Below are 14751 nucleotides of genomic sequence, written 5' to 3' on the forward strand. Positions count from 1 at the left end.
ACACATGCTGTTACTGTTAGTGAGGGTTAAAGGAAAGGACTGTATAGGACTGGTTTCTACTGGCTGGCTGGTCCGGCTTCCCCACTTCACCCAGGGGTGTCGATTAGAACACAGGACAGACAACTTCTCTCATTTATGGGTTTTACTGAAGGTTAATGAGCACAGTACAGTACAACACTTGTGGGTGTGGGTGTGGTTTTCTGCAACCATACAGAAAGTAAATAATTACAATTACAGCAGTATATATCATATCAATCTGACAACAGCATTATGCTTGCATCCTGGACATCATGAACTACTGTAGGCTACATACATTCATAATGACATAAAACATAACACTATGACAATGCTTGGCAAAGCAGCATGCATACAACTTATCAGACCTAACTATGAATTAGGCCTAATGCCCATTGTTCAAATACACATGTGATGTCATGTCATACAACACAAACAGTGGAACATAAATAATATAGGGCCTACATCATGGAATAAACATCAGCATTCGCAGTCACTTGAAACTGATGCACTTATAATGAAATAACTTCCATTATCTTGGTTACAATAAATCAAAGCACTTGAAAAATGCTACCTTCATACTACTGTCAATCAAACACCATTACCAACATGCCAAACATTACAGAACAGGACAGGACATCGAAGAGCACATTTCACACACAAATGAACAGCATTTAACTAGGAAACACAGGACTTACATTTGCATGAACGCACACAAACTCCAAGTGAATTCGAGCACAATGTCTTAATATGACACACGGCGACACACTTCTGACCATCTGAACAGTCAGAGCAACTTGTCTGATGTGAACTCTTCCAATCTGACTGATGCAAGAGGACATGAAGGGAAAAGTCTCGTTCTCTAAATTACCTGCAGGTGCGTTCATTAATTAGCCGCAGGTGCATGCAAGCAGGATAGGGTCATGATGACCTGTGCACACCCTTAACGAGCACACAGACTTAACTCTCTCACTGGCAGCCTTTTGTACAGTGACACTAGCACATAACGCTGGTGGAAAGTAACTAAGTACATTTACTTACTGTACTTAAGTACAATTTTGAGGTACTTTTACTTTACTCAAGCATTTCCAATATTTTATACTCAATCACGTAAGTGAGCGGTTTCCTTCCAAATTTGCTACATTTCATGGTCTAAATTTACATTTGATAAACTATTGCACCACTACTTGTCTCAGATGTCATCAGTTTGAGAGAGATTCTATGTTGCCAAAATGAATGTCAATACTTTTACAAGCAAAACCAGCAGCATAACATTAAAAAATATGTATGGTTCACATAAAAGCTGCAGGACATTTTGCGGCAAATTTTTAACCCAAGGTCCAATATGGTGTTGTGTATGCAAAAATATCTTAAAAATGTAAAAGTGTAGTGCCAGCGCATTGATGGCTTCGAGGTAAAGTGTCTGCGCACCACTGCAGAGGTTGTGAGTTTGAATCCATCATGGTGCATCCGGCTTTGGAAAAAATGTACATTAACACAATTGGCCAATGTTCGGGGGAAGTATAGCACCCTGAAGTGGGAATGAAAACGCTTTCTAGCAACTTTTTCTTAGTTCACCTTATGGCCTGCTGAGAAGATTGTTGACCCCAAAAGTAACCTCAGTATAATCTATTCTTGCACCCTTCGTGTAAACAAGTGCACAGATATGCACGCATGCACACACACACACACACACACACACACACACACGCACGCACGTGTGTACTGGAATGATTCACCAGTACCTTCACACCATAAGAGATAAGGTTGAAATACTTAAGAAATAACCAAGGTGCAAATTCAGAGGTTCTGTGAAATGGGGAGACGTTAACACCCTTAAAATGAAAGTGACAGGAGATTTACGATTGTGAGATCAAATCATTTATTATCCTTAACTAAGTATACAATTATTTAAGAGCCTATGAACTATTAGAATGAATTATCAAACAAACAATAAAGATACAATACCAATCAATAACAGCGCGCTGGATACAAAACTTCTCTCCCTATCACAAAGTAGATACTTCAGACAGGGCGATAAATTCTGCACTGAGCATCCTTTCCCTATCCAGCGATAATATACATATTCATAAAAAACATTATCAATAGATGGGTGTCGCTGTTGGTTGCAGAAGTTGGTTGATCACTCCTCCTGCAGTTCTCACACCGTAGCCTTGACATTCTTCATCCTCGGGCTACCCTCCCTACCTTTTAGGCGCTGATAAGCTTCTATGAGACCTCTGTCTGATAATTTGGCCAAGCTATATGGCATTTTTAAATTTCTATTTCCTGGGAACTAACACTCTGAATACTGCTGTGTAATTTTATGTCATATTGTTATCCATATAAAGCTTTTAGTATATTACTATAAGAGTATTACAACAAGAGTATACGATTGTTATGACCCAATATTAATTTTTAAGCACCACTAGTGCTTGTATTTCCAGTGAGACATTCCTTTGAAGAAAAGGGAGTGAATGAGAGATGCAGAGACAGGGCCTCTTGATACTATGATCTTGGTAAACACATTTTCTTTGAATAAGGTTATAATGACATATTCAAACTAAAACTCAACACTATTAGTCATACCAGTGATTAAAATATACACACAGTATAAAGGTCTAAATATCAATGTGTGGCTTAAGTGATCAGAATATTTGAACTTAGAGCAGTTATATGTGTAAATACCAGGATATAAACATGAGCCACTATAAAAATGTCAAAACATCATTTTACTCTTGTAAACTCCTACATTTATGCAGTTTTCTACAGACACATTTATCATACTTATAGACTTTAAATCTAATTTTCCTAACAGTCCCCCTTTTCCACCTCCCATAGTGGTAGGTGGAATCTAGAAGGGAAATTAGAATGGACCTATTACACCTAGATTTACAGTGTTGTGTCACAAGTTGCAAATGGGTCGTCATGCACATCATCATGGGTCTGTATGTACTGTCCGTCATGTGGTATGAGGTTTCTCAAGTCTCTAGGCAACCCTCTAAGGTTGGCTGGATCAAAGTCAGTGTCATAAGTCAATACCTTAGTCAGAGCAAGTTGTCGGGCAGTGGAGTCATGTGAGGTGATGCTAGCTAGTGAGCGATTTACACAACAACGAATCAATGGAGGTCCACAAAGCAGGAGGACAGCCACTGGGATAAGAATGGGAAGTATCACACTAGCCACCCAAACCATCCAGGAAGAGCCCCATGAGGAGAACCAACCCCAGGGGTCGTCGCCTTCTGGTGGTGGGGTCAATGAGTCAAGAATGGCCTTGGAATGAGCTAATAGAGAGGTTACATTAGTAGAAACATCTGGAATGAAAAAAGTGCAGTGGTTAAGCAACATTTTACACATTCCCCCGGCTTTAGCAGTAAGCAGGTCAAGGGTCTGCTTTAGCATGAATATGGCATCACGCTCATGGAGAGTTTCTTGGTTAAGCAAGGCAATAGCTTGATCAGTGTCAGTGAGTGCTCCCTTTATTTCTAAGAGTTCAGCAGCTACCATGTTAATCTTACGATAAATGTCTGGTACTGATATCTGGGGAAATATGGCATATCCTACAGACTCACCTACTGTGGTCCATGGGTCCGTGAACCTTAGGTTCGGGTACTTGTATCTGACTTGGTCAATCAAGGATTTGACCGGTACCGTGGACTGAGGAGGTGTCAGTGAGCGGGCAGCTCGGTGTACCGATGCACTTGAGGACACTTGGGGCTCGTGGGCATTTGCTTGGGAAACCAAGGTGTGATTAAACATAACTACTATGACTGTATTCTGAACTTGTCCATTCAGTTCCACAAAGTAGGTACCTGCATCAGAGGGAAATACAGGAGATATGGTTAAAATACCTGTACGCTGGCACATGTTTGTGCGGTTCTTGTATGTTCCATAATAGTCTACATCTGGACCATAACCTTTGTACCATTCTACTACTTTGTCTGGCCCATGTCTCCAGATAACCCCAGTGAGGTTAGCGGAAGTGTGGTTGCCTGGGGGAATGAGAGTGAGGCTAGAGGAAACAAAGGGTACATTTACTTTATCTGTTTCCGGAGTCATCAACGGGGTGGAATATGCCAAGCGATAGTCATAGCCAGAGGTAAGCAGAGAAGGGTAGCAACAGCCCATCCACTCGTCAGGTAGATGGTGAAACGCCTTGTCCCCGCACACCCACACCACGCCTGGGGAGGAATGAGCAGACAGATTAGCAAGGAAAGGACAGGTAAAGTTGTAGGTAGTGTTTTCAGCAGAGAAAGAGCAGTTCGGGCTAACATTTGGATTCATATGAAGAAAATTGTCACAGAGGGAAAATCCAATGGACGCTTTTCCTGTTGAGTTCTGGCAGAGGCAGGTAGGTGCAATCTTTTGAGTGACCTGTATAACTAAAGCATGCCTAGTTGAGGTAACTGCCGGGTTGCACTTAATACTTGTAGTCCACTTAGCCATACTATGTACAGAGTCGGTGTGTTGGTGAATGTAGTGCATAGTCTGTGCTACGTCTAAGAATTGTAGCATAACCACTGGGATTGGACAAGTCTTAGTAGCCATCAGTTCTGGTAAGTCTAAGTAATGCAGTGGGATTGTACGAGGACGTGTGTCCATAGGGACACCCACCCATGAGGCCATGTTCCCATGGGATCTGGCGTGTAGGAAAGCCTGTGAACATGCCAGATTACTATGACATATAGCTAGGGCTATATGTGCTCTGGATAACCCAAAACCTGTCCTTACATTTTCGTCCAGGTTTCTGCTCATCCATATCTCTAATTGGGACTCATCCAGGTCAGCTGAGTCATCGTCTAAGAGTCTCTCTAATCGGGTACTTTTAGGTGGATAAACAAATCTTTTAGGTGGATAAACAATAAGTCTAAGTCTTGGAGACAGGGAATCTTTCCCTGATCGTTCTATCCCTGCCATTAGAGTTCCTGAATCTGACTGTTTTGGGTTTAGGATAGTGACTCCTAGGTTTTTATTGTAACGGTTTAACAATATCCTAGGTTGATTAATGCTCTGCTCGATAAAAGAGGTTGGATTAGCCTTAGGGTTAATTTGCCATTTTCTACGATGGTCTTGTGCAAGAGTTTGGGCCTGTGGAGCAAATTTACAGGTATTAGCGGGTAACTTCTGGGAGTGTGCTATTACTTCACAGTCGAACTCACATGGGGAAACACATACATAGGCCTGGTAGGACACAGAGGGTCCGTTATAGTAAGAGTACCAAGAGCGCGTGTCAGGGAATAGGAATGTACATGTTTCCTCTGCATAGCATTCTATAGATGTAACAGGGGTGTGGGAATCACTGGAGGCTCCTAGGTGTACATAGCGTCTGGAACGATGCAATCCTAAGTTAGCAGTAGAATCAGTCTCATGGTTAGTCAGAAGGTCATTCTCGATTTGTTTTAGGCTAGCAGGGGTCGTTAGGCTCTGAGTCTTCTCTGGAAGAGTTCTATTTTCCATCAACAGTATAACAAGTACCATTATTCCCAGTGCTGTTCCCCCACCCAGTAAAGCTATTCCCTTTGTGGTACATAATTTGGCTTCACATTTTTTCTTAAGTCTTTTCATTCTGTTGTCATAGGTTACAAATGGTTGATACCTTACATCAGGTTCCCCCATATTGGAGTCCCCCTTTGATCTGTCCCAATTTAGGTGATTATTATCAAATTATTATCAAAATATTCGTCTACTATGTCTCTATCGTAGATATTTTGGATTCCCTGTTGCCACAATTCCTGAGTTCCACAAATTCGTTCCTCTTCTACGCAATCCCAGATGACTAATTCTATACGCCAGTCCTCACTATAGTAAGTAGTTAAAAATATTTCTCCGAATAACTCAAGTGTTAGTCTAGCTAAAAGAGGCATGAATAATATAGGTTTTAGATCTTTGTGGATCTGGTTAGGTCTTAGATGCCTAAAAATAAATGGTTAGTATGGTTAGATTATAACAAAAAGATCAGAAATAAACAGAATAGACAATATTTCAATTGTCTTAGAAAATAATAAACATGGAAAATAAAAGTAAGAATAAAATCTCTTAGAACAATTGGTCACTGGACACTTCTAATTCTGACTCTATTGGGTATTTCTTGAATGACTCTCTCTCTTCTTTGACAGCTTCAGGATCGTCTCTCCAATCTATTATCAAAGTTTCCCTAAGGTCTTCTCTGACTTGTGACAGGGACCTCTCTCCTGGAGGTTCAGCTGGGGCTAACTGAGTTATATGATACCATGTGGAGCCTTTGCCGTCTAACAGGACTGAGTATTTTGTTTTGTTTATCACTTGGTATGGTCCTTTCCAACGTGGTTCTCCCCACTTTTTCTTTATCACTTTAATGTGTACCCAGTCTCCGATTTGAACGGTCCTTTTTGAGCCTGGTAGGTCTTCTCTCTTCTGGTGCACCTCTTCTCGTTTTTCCAATGCCTGTTGAGAGATACACGCTATCATGGTAGTTAGTGCGCTATAAAACCCTGCATGAGAGATTCTAGAGTGATCGACCTCTGTCCCCCTGATGGCTGCAGTAGCCGGGCCGGGGAACGGATAACCTCTAGTCAATTGAAATGGAGAGAACCCCGTAGTAGCGTTAACAGAAGCGCGTACACTGGCCAGAGCTATAGGCAACGCCTGCACCCAGGTGAGAGATGAATCAGCACATATCTTAGCTATCTTATTCTTAAGAGTCTTGTTCATTACCTCCGTTTGACCTTGAGACTCTGGATGGTAGACGCTACCAAACTTATGCTTTATTCCCATCAAGCTTTCTACTGTTGCCAAGTCCTCGTTTTTAAAATGGCTTCCATTATCCGATCGTATGACCAACGGAAACCCATGAAATGGTATGTGTGTGTTAATCAAATACTTAATTACCACATCAGCTGTTTCTCTTTTACAGGGTATGGCTTCTGGCCATTTAGAGAACGAATCAGTTACAACCAGCATGTATCGATAACCACCGACGCGGTTTTCTTTGCCCATGTCAGTAAAATCGATCACTATATGTTCTCCAGGTCCACTAGGTACTGGGAAATATCCCATAGGAGTTTTTAACGTTGCTCTTTGGTTATGTTCAACACATATTTGACATTCAGACAACTGTTTATCTATCATGTCCTTCAGATAAGGATGCCACCATAGGTCAAGATTCTTCTTAGTCTGAGCTCTGGAGCAATGTGCTAACCCATGTGCTTCTTTAATAATGATTGGAGCTAACCCTGCCGGGAGTACTACTCTACCACACTGTGATCGCCACAGTCCCTGAACTGATTTTGTAGCTCCCCCTGTGATCCAAGCCTGTTGCTCGTACACTTGTGCCTCAGCTTGTGCCTGTATTAGATCTGTTAGAGAACATGTGGGCAGAGTGGCTACTTTAGATGGGTTGGATGACATTATTAATGCTGGCCCTTGATACCCTGTGACTGCTTTTGCAGCTAAATCTGCTGCATCATTTCCTTTGGCAATGTCTGTGTCACTTTTGTCATGTCCTTTGCACTTCATTATTGCTACTCTGTTGGGTAGTGCTAGAGCAAATGCTAGGTCTTGGATTTCTTTTTTGTGTTTTACATCTTTGCCTGCTGAGGTCAACCATCCATTTCGATACCACACTGCTAGCTCATAATGACATACCCCATGTGCATATGCAGAATCTGTGTAGATGTTTACATTGTCTCCTATAGATGCTTTAAGAGCTGCTGTGACTGCCATAATTTCTGCTTTCTGAGCTGATGGTGCATATTCAACTATTCCACTGTTAATCATGTCAAATCTTCCAAAATCCGTCTGTTCTACTACAGCATAACCTGCTCTTAGGCCAGTGTCAGGATCTCGGTAGCAACAACCATCAGTGTATAGTGTGCGTGTGGCGTCATGCAATGGGTCATTTTCCAAATCTGGTCTGAGTTTGAGATCTGTGTATGTTTGACTTTCGCAGTTGTGTGGTGGCATTGAGTCCATATGATCTGCCATGTTAACCCCTTCATGCTGGTATGTGATATGAGGTGCCAATAAAATCTTTTCCAACCGTGTGCGTTTGATCGATGTCAGTGTGAAAGATTTGGATTCAATGAATGCTGTAGTGCCATGATCAGTGAGTACAGTAAGTGGGTGGAGCTGAACTATGTGTGCTGTCTTTTGAACGGCCTCTGCTAGTCCTGTGGCAAATCGTGCGCAAGGAGGGAGTCCCATCTCAGGTATTAAAAGTTTTTTGGAAAAATAATACAAGATCTTTCTCTCCCCCTTATGTTTCTGAAACAACACTGCATTTACCACCCCCCTTTTTTCAGAAACATCTAGAAAGAAGGGCTCCAGGTAATCTGGGACCGCCAAAGTGGTACTAGAGGTCAACATTTGTTTGATGGTAATAAACTGTTCCTCTGCCTCTTGCGTCCAGTTCAGTTTAAGATGGCCATTTCTCATACCATGTTCTTTGATTAAGGCACGAAGGTGACACGTGTTATCTATGTAACTGGGGACATAGTGACGCGAGTAGCCCGTTAGACCTAAGAAGGACATCATGTCCTTCACAGTTACAGGCTGCTTGTGGTGCAAAATGGAGTCTAACTGTGAGGGATTCACTGACGTCGTCGCACAGTTAACAATCCGACCCAGGAACGAGACCTGGGGACGACAGAACTGTAATTTCTTAGCCGAGACTTTATAACCACATTCACACAAGTATGCCAACAAAGATGTAGTAGTGTCTAAGCATTCCTGTGCCGTATGACAAGCCAAAAGAATGTCATCGACGTACATTATCAATACCGTACCAGGTGGAAGGGAAAACCGAGACAGTTGATGTTTCAAAAGCTGGTTAAACAGGCCAGGACTCAGTTTAAATCCCTGCGGTGTCACAGTGTAACGAAATTTCTGATTGTCAAACGTGAAAGAGAATATGTCACGTACTTCCTCCGCAAGTGGCATTGAGAAATACGCATTACTCAGGTCGATACAGCTATAAAATTTATGACCCGGCGTCAGAGCTGCCATAGCTACATAAGGGTTAGGTACTGATGAGAGTGGGGTAGTCACTATGTCATTAATCCGTCGCAAGTCATGTACCATCCTCCACTGTCCAGGCCTACCCGCCTTCGGGACAGGAAGAATCGGAGTATTCCACGCAGAAAAGCTAGGTTCTAATGCTCCAGCCTGAAGCATGTCGCGCACGACGGTCTTGATGCCCTCGTATGCGTCATACTTCATGGAGTATTGCCTTACATTTACTGGTGGTTCGTCTTTTTTGATTGTGAACGTGACTGGAGGCATGTCACACAACCCTAAGTCATTTGGTCCTTTAGACCAGAGACGCTCAGGTAGAGAGGCCATGCGCGCTTTAGCATCATCATGGTCGTCCAGTTCTCTACCATGATGTCTTTCGAGGCTTGTGTAGTCCATAAAAACTTCGTCAGTCACTGTGTCAAACTGTATGCGATAAGCCTGGGTCTTATGATTATAACTAATTGAAGGATGGTCAAGTGGCTCCCAGTCAGAGTCAAGCAGGTCATCTAGTTCTTTAGTCATTGAACCTAGTTCCTTGGCAGCATGCCCAGCAGACAGTAGCAGTGATACATGTGGTCTTGCATAAGATGACAATTTGTAGAATTCTTGGAGGAGGGGTGGTAGCCCAACACTGGCGACTACGCCCTGTTTCCCCACATATATGTGTGTGCATGTTATGGTTTGGTGTGTGTTGTGCAGTATTTCATCAAATCGTGCTATGTAATCTAGACTTTCCTCTGTGTCATCGCGTTCATAATTAAGTGTGACATGTGGTGGGTCATCTGGTGTCAAATATGGGGCTATAGTACATATCCATGTTTTCCAATAGCAGAATTGTGTCAAAAGACCAGTGGTCCCTACCAGCGTTGGTTGTAAAAGGCCCCAAAATATATCTGCAGCATAACAATTTCCCCCACCGGGGCAGGACATCAGGGGCATTTGGGCATGAATCATTTGACGTTCAGAGCAATGTATAATCGTTCCATCTGGAAATTGTAGCACAATACCATCCGGTGAGCACAAAACAGATGCTCTTAGAGCCAACAACAAGTCCCGACCGAGTAGATTGACTGGGCAACTGGGTGAGTACATGAACGGGTGGTGAAGCACTTGTGAGCCTACTTTAGTGAGTAGAGGCTTAGTCATTGGCATTGTTTGTTGCTGTCCTGAGAAACCCGTAACAGGAACGTTTGTGGTGGATAGATCACTTGTGGAAACACCGCTGTTCAGCGTAGAAAAACGAGCGCCAGTGTCCGGCATAAAAGTCACAATGCGTCCTCCCACCTCAACCTCCAGCAGGGGCTCTGCCAATGCCCCCGCACTAGGAACCTCTAGGCAGCCCTATGTTGACCAGTGCTGCGGTGCTTGAAACGCCGGCATGAGCTGTTGGTTTGGAGCAGAGTGTGGTTGCGGTTGCTGCTGCTGAGTGACCTGTTGGCCCTGCTGAAATTGTTGCGGGTGCTGCTGACTGTGCCCATAGCCCCCGTGCTGCTGATCATTTTGCTGGCCTTGACCCCCCTGCTGGTAGGCACCCTGTGTTTGTCGTCTTGGTTGAGTGCAATCGCGAGCAAAGTGTCCCATAGTATTGCAGTTAAAACATTTGACCTGCGATATGTCAAGTGGAGCCCCACGCCCTCTACCTCTTCCTCCCCCATATCCTCCTCCTCTTCCTCCACCTCTATAGTACCCCTGTTGATAAGCGTTATTCTGCTGCTGTGACAACATTTGTTGCACTTGCTCAAATGAAAACATGGGTGTAGAGTGTGTGGTAGGTGTCTGCGGTTGTAACTGCTGTACGGAGGTGGGTGTTGGTGTTGCTACTGGAGCTGGTGGTGTTGGTGTTACTACTGGAGCTGCTTCCTGTACCACTGCCTCCTGTACCACTGCCTGCGTAGGCACTGTCTTAACTGCACTTTTCTTTGCCGTGGTAGTCTGCTCCTCTATCTGTTTGAGCTGTAGTTTAAGAAGTCTCGTGGTCATGTCAGAAATGGAACCCTTTTCTTTGAGCTGTCTGGCATTATACCTGTCAACATGGTGTATCACAATGTTTTTCCAGTCAGTGAAGGTGCATGTGTCCATGTTTGGTGTGTCGTCAAGTTTTTCTTGGGCCTCTTTAGGCAGAGCAGAGTACACAGCGCGTCTAAATAAGATTTCACTGGCTGGGCTATCTGTGGGTTGAGCCCCTGTCTGATCTAGCCAGTCGTCTGTGGAGCGCAGTAAAAATTTTTGAGCTGTCTCACCTGGCTGCATACGAACAGATTCCCCCGATACGTGTTTGTTGGGCCAAATGCGGGTCATAATCTGACACCAGAGAGCTTTCCAGTGATGCCAGGCTGTGGTGTTAGGCACCATGGAGGAAAATGCTTCTGTTTCAATGGCTTGTAACTGACCTGCGGAAGAGCAAGATGCAATAGCGTGCCTCATGTCCCCCAATGCTAATTTTTCACCCTGAGTAGCTGAGTCAAAGGTTCTATACCACGCCAAGAATCCAGCACTGATGTCAGGGAGCCTTTGCTTGATTAATTCAAATGTGGTCTGTTTAAATGGAATGTAATGCTCTAGGAGTGGGTGGCCAGCCACAGAGTACAGTGGCATCTGAGTACCTTGAGGCCCTGTCATGGCTGGCAATTGAAATGGGTTTGTGCTTACAGGATTTGAGACTGCTATTATTGGGGCGTGGCCCTGGGATGGGTGCAGTTGGTGTGAGGGTGGTGCAGTAAGTGTCTGACCTAGGCTTGTGTGTTGATGAGTCGGATCAGTCATGGTTTGGGACCGAGTGACACGTGTAGCGTGTATGGGTGTCGTGACAGCGTGAATGAATCCCGTGATGTTGGCTCCCGAGATCTGAACCTGTTGGCCTGTGTCTGACATACTGCTGACGTGAGAGGCTACCCCTGAATGATGAGACCCTGTGATTGATGCACAATGTTGACTGCCGTCTCTATCCTCACCCCCCTGTAACTGCACTTTCATGGCCTGGTTATGATGTGGTCTTTCTGCCTCTTCCCCGGCTTGTGCTATTTCCTCATCTTTATGGTCTAACTTTCTCACCTCTGACCATGCCTGTCTAATCCCCTCCTGCCTTTTTTCTCTGTCCTCTCTATACTGCTCTGGGCTCCCGAGATACTGGCTGCTCTGGTTCCACCTGTGTTCGTTGCCTGGCGATGAGAGCGCATACCCCTTACTCTCAGAATCAGACCGGCCCCCACAAGCGCCCACATGTGCCTCAACTGTATAAGGATATTTATTGATATCTTCCTCCCTTTCTCTCACTTCTTTCTGGGAGGAAAAAACATGAGCCTGTCCTCGCTGTAGCTGCTGGTCTTTAGTCTGGCTTTGCTGTGATTGTACCCACCCCTCTGTTCTAGCTACTGGTGTAGAGTGCGTGCCATGAGGGTGCTGTTTTATTATATCCTGTGTTGTGTCTTGTAATGCATACATGTCATCTCGGAAAAGAGCATCTAGGGACCTGCTTTCTGCCTTACATTCAAGAAAACCACCAGTGATTTTGACCACTCCAGTTTCCCCTGCTAAAAGAGGAGCTTGGAGTCCTACACCATCTTCATAGGGAGGAGGTTTTTCCGGTGCTTTGGGCGTTTTTTCTAAGTCTTCCAGTACAGGGTACATTGAATGCATGGTGCGAACCGGAGGCCATTGAGGACCAAAATATTGCTGCTGACCATAACCTCTTTTCATGGTGTGTGAACCTCTCCCTGTAGCACGTCTCATAGCCTGTATTTCTTTCATAAGGGCTGTAACTAGAGACAGATTCGTATTTATGTCTTTTAACTCCGAAGTTAGTTTGCCTTTCTGCAACAAGCCTGGTTTTATCAACCGCTCGGTGACACTGCCCAACTGACGAGTGAGAGCCGTGTGGTGGGCAAAAATGCCACCCCAATCTGGCTCTCCATCGTCTTTCGGGCACGTCCCAGCTCGCTGCAGATCACTTTTCAGTTTGAGAAAAGCTGCTTCTTTTAGTTTTTTAACTTTATTATCAGTCTCCCCTGCCAGAATTTGAGAGACTATGTACTCATACTGTTTCCTAAATGACTCCATGCTTCTATTGATTGTGTGAGTTAAGGATGCACTGCGCAATATTGTTACCAAATTACACGTTTATTTTTTACTCTAACTGTTACAACCTCACACCAGTTTTAATGGGTGTGTGTGTGTGTGTGCATGTGTTCTTATGCTGCGTGAGCTAACTCTAGTAGACAGGCTACCTCTGTCTGTTCTCTGTCTCCCTGTGCGAACCTCCCTATGGCGATTAAAATGATTTATTACTGGGGCTTTCTATGAGCCTACATGCGTGTGCGTATATGTCAGTAGTGAACAAAAAGAAGTACTCAAGTAAAAGTATAATTATCACAACAGATCAAACAAGCTCCCCCAACACACAGCAGTATGTTGTTAATCTTGACAAGCTACCCAGCCGCACAGAGAAAACAGTGCCCGTGCACGTTTTAGTTTTTATTCTACAAATCGCTATAAGTGGCCAAAATGTATAAAAAAACACAGTTCCTATCGCCCAGAACCGTACTATCTTGCAAAATTATTTAGAGGTGTCAAAAAATCGTTTCACGCTTTTTTTAAAAATCTTTAGTTTTTTCCAACACACATCCAACTTTCTAAAAAGGCACAGACTTCCTAGCGCAATGAACTGTAGTATATTATACAATGATTTAACAGTGAACTAGAAAGAGATAGACAGAAGAGATGCGACAATTAATAGATTGTCGCGAGCACACACCACCCCCAAATACTTTTTCCCCAAAACAAACTTACAGCGCGGCGCGCTATAAGGAAACCACCCACACAATAGTCAATAGATAACATATGCCAGACTCCGCGAGTCTGAATTACTACTCTTTTAGTTATTTTATTGCCGTCTCGTACGACTGTGGACCCCTGGCCCATAAATCTCTTAAATAACACTATTTTATCCGCTTCATATGACAACAAGATACTGGATCACTGTAAATGCTGCATGTATGCGTTAAAATAACTGCCACCCCCGACGACTAAAACTCCCTGAGTTTATCTGGTAACCTCCCCGAAATTACTTTGGCGTCCCAGACGACAATACTGTCAATACCCAGAAATAACAGTTTATACCAAACTCCCTGAATCTGGCCACCCCCCAGAGATGTCTTCCCTTGCGTCCCGGACGATTTATTCTACTGTGAAATACCCAGAAATGAACAGCACCTCCTGGAGGATTTTGCACAGTTAAAACACAGCTTAATGACAATTCATTCACACCGCTAAATTTGGTTATAAATCAATGTCCTACAATCGCTAAATTTAAATCAATGCTTTTGGAGTACGACAATTGCTTATCACAGGTAAACAAACTTAGGTTAGAGTGCCCAATGTGCTGAATTCGTTTAAACAGGTTTCAGCTTACCTTTTCTCTATAACCTCCGGAGGAAAGTTTGCCCAACCGGAAAGCAACGTCGCGACCGTCACAGCTGAAATGATGTTCAGGCGGTCCCTGCCAAGGATGGCGTCCCCCCACAGAACGGTACGACGGGGTCACCAATTGGAATGATTCACCAGTACCTTCACACCATAAGAGATAAGGTTGAAATACTTAAGAAATAACCAAGGTGCAAATTCAGAGGTTCTGTGAAATGGGGAGACGTTAACACCCTTAAAATGAAAGTGACAGGAGATTTACGATTGTGAGATCAAATCATTTATTATCCTTAACTAAGTATACAATTATTTAAGAGCCTATGAACT

This window comes from Gymnoscopelus braueri, assembly GCF_963280865.1.
Source record: "Gymnoscopelus braueri genome assembly, contig: SCAFFOLD_152, whole genome shotgun sequence".
In the NCBI taxonomy this organism is placed as follows: domain Eukaryota; kingdom Metazoa; phylum Chordata; class Actinopteri; order Myctophiformes; family Myctophidae; genus Gymnoscopelus; species Gymnoscopelus braueri.